Source organism: Schistocerca gregaria, unplaced genomic scaffold (genome assembly GCF_023897955.1).
Source record: "Schistocerca gregaria isolate iqSchGreg1 unplaced genomic scaffold, iqSchGreg1.2 ptg000378l, whole genome shotgun sequence".
Lineage (NCBI taxonomy): Eukaryota > Metazoa > Arthropoda > Insecta > Orthoptera > Acrididae > Schistocerca > Schistocerca gregaria.
Genome location: NW_026061824.1, coordinates 5923389 through 5930967, shown reverse-complemented (window position 1 = coordinate 5930967; position 7579 = coordinate 5923389).

Here is a 7579-nt window from a genome sequence, read left to right as displayed (position 1 = left end):
GACTAGCAGCTGCGTTGAACGGGGAGTGTGAAAAGTTTTCATATGTAGTAAAAAACTGAGAAATCCTTCCGTTTTCTTCATTTGTTATCGAATCGACTTAAAGGCAAATCGTTACATTGGCCTCTCTTCTCTCTGAAACGGTTACATTTATCGTCAGCAAAGCGATGTCGCGTGCTGCGGTATGCGGAGACACTAAACGCACCATAGTAGAACACAGAAGAAGCTTCTAACTTGATGTAATAGCCAGTTAGAAGCAGTACAATCCAAGATTTATTTATCGATTATTGACTTTTTACCCTTCTTTAGTTTCTTGGACATGAGCTAGGACCTTAAGATTATGCACCAGAGGAGGAATAGCAGCCGCGTTGCACGGGAGAATGTGAAAAGTGTTCATATGTAGTAAAAAACTGAGAAATCCGTCCGTTTTCTTCATTTGTTATCGAATCGACTTAAAGACATATCGTTACATTGGCCGCTCTTCTCTCTGAAACGGTTACATTTATCGTCAGCAAAGCTATGTAGCGTGCTGTGGTATGCGGAGACACTAAACGCACCATAGTAGAACACAGAAGAAGCTTCTAACTTGATGTAATAGCCAGTTAGAAGCAGTACAATCCAAGATTTATTTATCGATTATTGACTTTTTACCCTTCTTTAGTGCCTTGGACATGAGCTAGGACCTTAAGATTTTGCACCAGAGGAGGACTAGCAGCTGCGTTGAACGGGAGAATGTGAAAAGTGTTTATATTTAGAAAAAACTGAAAAATCCGTCCGTTTTCTTCATTTGTTATCGAAACGACTTAAAGCCATATCGTTACATTGGCCGCTCTTCTCTCTGAAACGGTTACATTTATCGTCTGCAAAGCTATGTCGCGTGCTGTGGTATACGGAGACACTAACCGCACCATAGTAGAACACAGAAGAAGCTTCTAACTTGATGTAATAGCCAGTTAGAAGCAGTACAATCGAAGATTTATTTATCGATTATTGACTATTTACCCTTCTTTAGTGCCTTGGACATGAGCTAGGACCTTAAGATTTTGCACCAGAGGAGGACTAGCAGCTGCGTTGAACGGGAGAATGAGAAAAGTGTTCATATGTAGTAAAAAACTGAGAAATCCGTCCGTTTTCTTCATTTATTATCGAATCGACTTAAAGGCAGATCGTTACATTGGCCTCTCTTCTCTCTGAAACGGTTACATTTATCGTCTGCAAAGCTATGTCGCGTGCTGCGGTATGCAGAGACACAAAAAGCAAAATAGTAGAACACAGAAGATGCTTCTAAGTTGATGTTATAGCCAGTTAGAAGCAGTACAATTCAACTTTTAGTTCTCGATTATTCACTTTTTACCTTTCTTTGGTGCCTTGGGCATGAGCTAGAACCCTAAGATTTTGCATGAGAGGAGGACTAGCAGCTGCGTTGTACGGGAGAATGTGAAAAGTGTTCATATGTATTAAAAAACTGAGAAATCCGTCCGTTTTCTTCATTTGTTATCGAATCGACTTAAAGCCAGATCGTCACATTGGCCGCTCTTCTCTCTGAAACGGTTACATTTATCGTCAGCAAAGCTATGTCGCGTGCTGTGGTATGCGGAGACACTAAACGCACCATAGTAGAACACAGAAGAAGCTTCTATCTTGATGTCATAGCCAGTTAGAAGCAGTACAATCCAAGATTTATTTATCGATTATTGACTTTTTACCCTTCTTTACTGCCTTGGACATGCGCTAGGACCTTAAGATTTTGCACCAGAGGAGGACTAGCAGCTGCGTTGAACGGGGAATGTGAAAAGTGTTCATATGTAGTAAAAAACTGAGAAATCCGTCCGTTTTCTTCATTTATTGTCGAATCGACTTAAAGCCAGATCGTCACATTGGCCGCTCTTCTCTCTGAAACGGTTACATTTATCGTCACCAAAGCTATGTCGCGTGCTGTGGTATGCGGAGACACTAAACGCACCATAGTAGAACACAGAAGAAGCTTCTAACTTGATGTAATAGCCAGTTAGAAGCAGTACAATCGAAGATTTATTTATCGATTATTGACTTTTTACCCTTCTTTAGTGCCTTGGACATGAGGTAGGACCTTAAGATTTTGCACCAGAGGAGGACTAGCAGCTGCGTTGAACAGGGAATGTGAAAAGTGTTCATATGTAGTAAAAAACTGAGAAATCCGTCCGTTTTCTTCATTTATTATCGAATCGACTTAAAGCCAGATCGTCACATTGGCCGCTCTTCTCTCTGAAACGGTTACATTTATCGTCACCAAAACTATGTCGCGTGCTGCGGTATGCGGAGACACTAAACGCACCATAGTAGAACACAGAATAAGCTTCTAACTTGATGTAATAGCCAGTTAGAAGCAGTACAATCCAAGATTTATTTATCGATTATTGACTTTTTACCCTTCTTTAGTGCATTGGACATGAGCTAGGACCTTAAGATTTTGCACCCGAGGAGGACTAGCAGCTGCGTTGAACGGGAGAATGTGAAAAGTGTTCATATGTAGTAAAAAACTGAGAAATCCGTCCGTTTTCTTCATTTATTATCGAATCGACTTAAAGCCAGATCTTCACATTGGCCGCTCTTGTCTCTGAAACGGTTACATTTATCGTCACCAAAGCTATGTCGCGTGCTGCGGTATGCGGAGACACTAAACGCACCATAGTAGAACACAGAAGAAGCTTCTAACTTGATGTAATAGCCAGTTAGAAGCAGTACAATCGAAGATTTATTTATCGATTATTGACTTTTTACCCTTCTTTAGTGCCTTGGACATGAGCTAGGACCTTAAGATTTTGCACCAGAGGAGGACTAGCAGCTGCGTTGAACGGGAGAATGTGAAAAGTGTTTATATTTAGAAAAAACTGAAAAATCCGTCCGTTTTCTTCATTTGTTACCGAATCGACTTAAAGCCATATCGTTACATTGGCCGCTCTTCTCTCTGAAACGGTTACATTTATCGTCAGCAAAGCTATGTCGCGTGCTGTGGTATGCGGAGAAACTAACCGCACCATAGTAGAACACAGAAGAAGCTTCTAACTTGATGTAATAGCCAGTTAGAAGCAGTACAATCCAAGATTTGTTTATCGATTATTGACTTTTTACCCTTCTTTAGTGCCTTGGACATGAGCTAGGACCTTAAGATTTTGCACCAGAGGAGGACTAGCAGCTGCGTTGAACGGGAGAATGTGAAAAGTGTCCGTTTTCGTCATTTGTTATCGAATCGACTTAAAGCCATATCGTTACATTGGCCGCTCTTCTCTCTGAAACGGTTACATTTATCGTCAGCAAAGCTATGTCGCGTGCTGTGGTATGCGGAGACACTAAACGCACCGTAGTAGAACACAGAAGAAGCTTCTAACTTGATGTAATAGCCAGTTAGAAGGAGTACAATCCAAGATTTATTTATCGATTATTGACTTTTTACCCTTCTTTAGTGCCTTGGACATGCGCTAGGACCTTAAGATTTTGCACCAGAGGAGGACTAGCAGCTGCGTTGAACGGGAGAATGAGAAAAGTGTTCATATGTAGTAAAAAACTGAGAAATCCGTCCGTTTTCTTCATTTGTTATCGAATCGACTTAAAGGCAAATCGTTACATTGGCCTCTCTTCTCTCTGAAACGGTTACATTTATCGTCAGCAAAGCGATGTCGCGTGCTGCGGTATGCGGAGACACTTAACGCACCATAGTAGAACACAGAAGAAGCTTCTAACTTGATGTAATAGCCAGTTAGAAGCAGTACAATCCAAGATTTATTTATCGATTATTGACTTTTTACCCATCTTTAGTGCCTTGGACATCAGCTAGGACCTTAAGATTTTGCACCAGAGGAGGAATAGCAGCCGCGTTGCACGGGAGAATGTGAAAAGTGTTCATATGTAGTAAAAAACTGAGAAATCCGTCCGTTTTCTTCATTTGTTATCGAATCGACTTAAAGACATATCGTTACATTGGCCGCTCTTCTCTCATTTATCGTCAGCAAAGCTATGTAGCGTGCTGTGGTATGCGGAGACACTAAACGCACCATAGTAGAACACAGAAGAAGCTTCTAACTTGATGTAATAGCCAGTTAGAAGCAGTACAATCCAAGATTTATTTATCGATTATTGACTTTTTACCCTTCTTTAGTGCCTTGGACATGAGCTAGGACCTTAAGATTTTGCACCAGAGGAGGACTAGCAGCTGCGTTGAACGGGAGAATGTGAAAAGTGTTTATATTTAGAAAAAACTGAAAAATCCGTCCGTTTTCTTCATTTGTTATCGAAACGACTTAAAGCCATATCGTTACATTGGCCGCTCTTCTCTCTGAAACGGTTACATTTATCGTCTGCAAAGTTATGTCGCGTGCTGTGGTATGCGGAGACACTAACCGCACCATAGTAGAACACAGAAGAAGCTTCTAACTTGATGTAATAGCCAGTTAGAAGCAGTACAATCGAAGATTTATTTATCGATTATTGACTATTTACCCTTCTTTAGTGCCTTGGACATGAGCTAGGACCTTAAGATTTTGCACCAGAGGAGGACTAGCAGCTGCGTTGAACGGGAGAATGAGAAAAGTGTTCATATGTAGTAAAAAACTGAGAAATCCGTCCGTTTTCTTCATTTATTATCGAATCGACTTAAAGGCAGATCGTTACATTGGCCTCTCTTCTCTCTGAAACGGTTACATTTATCGTCTGCAAAGCTATGTCGCGTGCTGCGGTATGCAGAGACACAAAAAGCAAAATAGTAGAACACAGAAGATGCTTCTAAGTTGATGTTATAGCCAGTAAGAAGCAGTACAATTCAACTTTTAGTTCTCGATTATTCACTTTTTACCTTTCTTTGGTGCCTTGGGCATGAGCTAGAACCCTAAGATTTTGCACCAGAGGAGGATTAGCAGCTGCGTTGAGCGGGAGAATGTGAAAAGTGTTCATATGTAGTAAAAAACTGAGAAATCCGTCCGTTTTCTTCATTTGTTATCGAATCGACTTAAAGCCATATCGTTACATTGGCCGCTCTTCTCTCTGAAACGGTTACATTTATCGTCAGCAAAGCTATGTAGCGTGCTGTGGTATGCGGAGACACTAAACGCACCATAGTAGAACATAGAAGAAGCTTCTAACTTGATGTAATAGCCAGTTAGAAGCAGTACAATCCAAGATTTATTTATCGATTATTGACTTTTTACCCTTCTTTAGTGCCTTGGACATGAGCTAGGACCTTAAGATTTTGCACCAGAGGAGGATTAGCAGCTGCGTTGAACGGGAGAATTTGAAAAGTGTTTATATTTAGAAAAAACTGAAAAATCCGTCCGTTTTCTTCATTTGTTATCGAATCGACTTAAAGCCATATCGTTACATTGGCCGCTCTTCTCTCTGAAACGGTTACATTTATCGTCAGCATAGCTATGTCGCGTGCTGTGGTATACGGAGACACTAAACGCACCGTAGTAGAACACAGAAGAAGCTTCTAACTTGATGTAATAGCCAGTTAGAAGCAGTACAATCCAAGATTTATTTATCGATTATTGACTTTTTACCCTTCTTTAGTGCCTTGGACATGCGCTAGGACCTTAAGATTTTGCACCAGAGGAGGACTAGCAGCTGCGTTGTACGGGAGAATGTGAAAAGTGTTCATATGTAGTAAAAAACTGAGAAATCCGTCCGTTTTCTTCATTTGTTATCGAATCGACTTAAAGGCAGATCGTTACATTGGCCTCTCTTCTCTTTGAAACGGTTACATTTATCGCCAGCAAAGCGATGTGGCGTGCTGCAGTATGCGGAGACACTAACCGCACCATAGTAGAACACAGAAGAAGCTTCTAACTTGATGTAATAGCCAGTTAGAAGCAGTATAATCCAATATTTATTTATCGATTATTGACTATTTACCCTTCTTTAGTGCCTTGGACATGAGCTAGGACCTTAGGATTTTGCACCAGAGGAGGACTAGCAGCCGCGTTGCACGGGAGAATGTGAAAAGTGTTCATATGTAGTAAAAAACTGAGAAATCCGTCTGTTTTCTTCATTTGTTATCGAATCGACTTAAAGACATATCGTTACATTGGCCGCTCTTCTCTCTGAAACGGTTACATTTATCGTCAGCAAAGCTATGTAGCGTGCTGTGGTATGCGGAGACACTAAACGCACCATAGTAGAACACAGAAGAAGCTTCTAACTTGATGTAATAGCCAGTTAGAAGCAGTACAATCCAAGATTTATTTATCGATTATTGACTTTTTACCCTTCTTTAGTGCCTTGGACATGAGCTAGGACCTTAAGATTTTGCACCAGAGGAGGACTAGCAGCTGCGTTGAACGGGAGAATGTGAAAAGTGTTTATATTTAGAAAAAACTGAAAAATCAGTCCGTTTTCGTCATTTGTTATCGAATCGACTTAAAGCCAGATCGTCACATTGGCCGCTCTTCTCTCTGAAACGGTTAGATTTATCCTCAGCAAAGCTATGTCGCGTGCTGTGGTATGCGGAGACACTAAACGCACCATAGTAGAACACAGAAGAAGGTTCTAACTTGATGTAATAGCCAGTTAGAAGCAGTACAATCCAAGATTTATTTATCGATTATTGACTTTTTACCCTTCTTTAGTGCCTTGGACATGCGCTAGGACCATAAGATTTTGCACCAGAGGAGGACTAGCAGCTGCGTTGAACGGGGAATGTGAAAAGTGTTCATATGTAGTAAAAAACTGAGAAATCCGTCCGTTTTCTTCATTTATTATCGAATCGACTTAAAGCCAGATCGTCACATTGGCCGCTCTTCTCTCTGAAACGGTTAGATTTATCCTCAGCAAAGCTATGTCGCGTGCTGTGGTATGCGGAGACACTAAACGCACCATAGTAGAACACAGAAGAAGCTTCTAACTTGATGTAATAGCCAGTTAGAAGCAGTACAATCCAAGATTTATTTATCGATTATTGACTTTTTACCCTTCTTTAGTGCCTTGGACATGCGCTAGGACCTTAAGATTTTGCACCAGAGGAGGACTAGCAGCTGCGTTGAACAGGGAATGTGAAAAGTGTTCATATGTAGTAAAAAACTGAGAAATCCGTCCGTTTTCTTCATTTATTATCGAATCGACTTAAAGCCAGATCGTCACATTGGCCGCTCTTCTCTCTGAAACGGTTACATTTATCGTCACCAAAAGTATGTCGCGTGCTGCGGTATGCGGAGACACTAAACGCACCATAGTAGAACACAGAATAAGCTTCTAACTTGATGTAATAGCCAGTTAGAAGCAGTACAATCCAAGATTTATTTATCGATTATTGACTTTTTACCCTTCTTTAGTGCATTGGACATGAGCTAGGACCTTAAGATTTTGCACCCGAGGAGGACTAGCAGCTGCGTTGAACGGGAGAATGTGAAAAGTGTTCATATGTAGTAAAAAACTGAGAAATCCGTCCGTTTTCATCATTTATTATCGAATCGACTTAAAGCCAGATCTTCACATTGGCCGCTCTTCTCTCTGAAACGGTTACATTTATCGTCACCAAAGCTATGTCGCGTGCTGCGGTATGCGGAGACACTAAACGCACCATAGTAGAACACAGAAGAAGCTTCTAACTTGATGT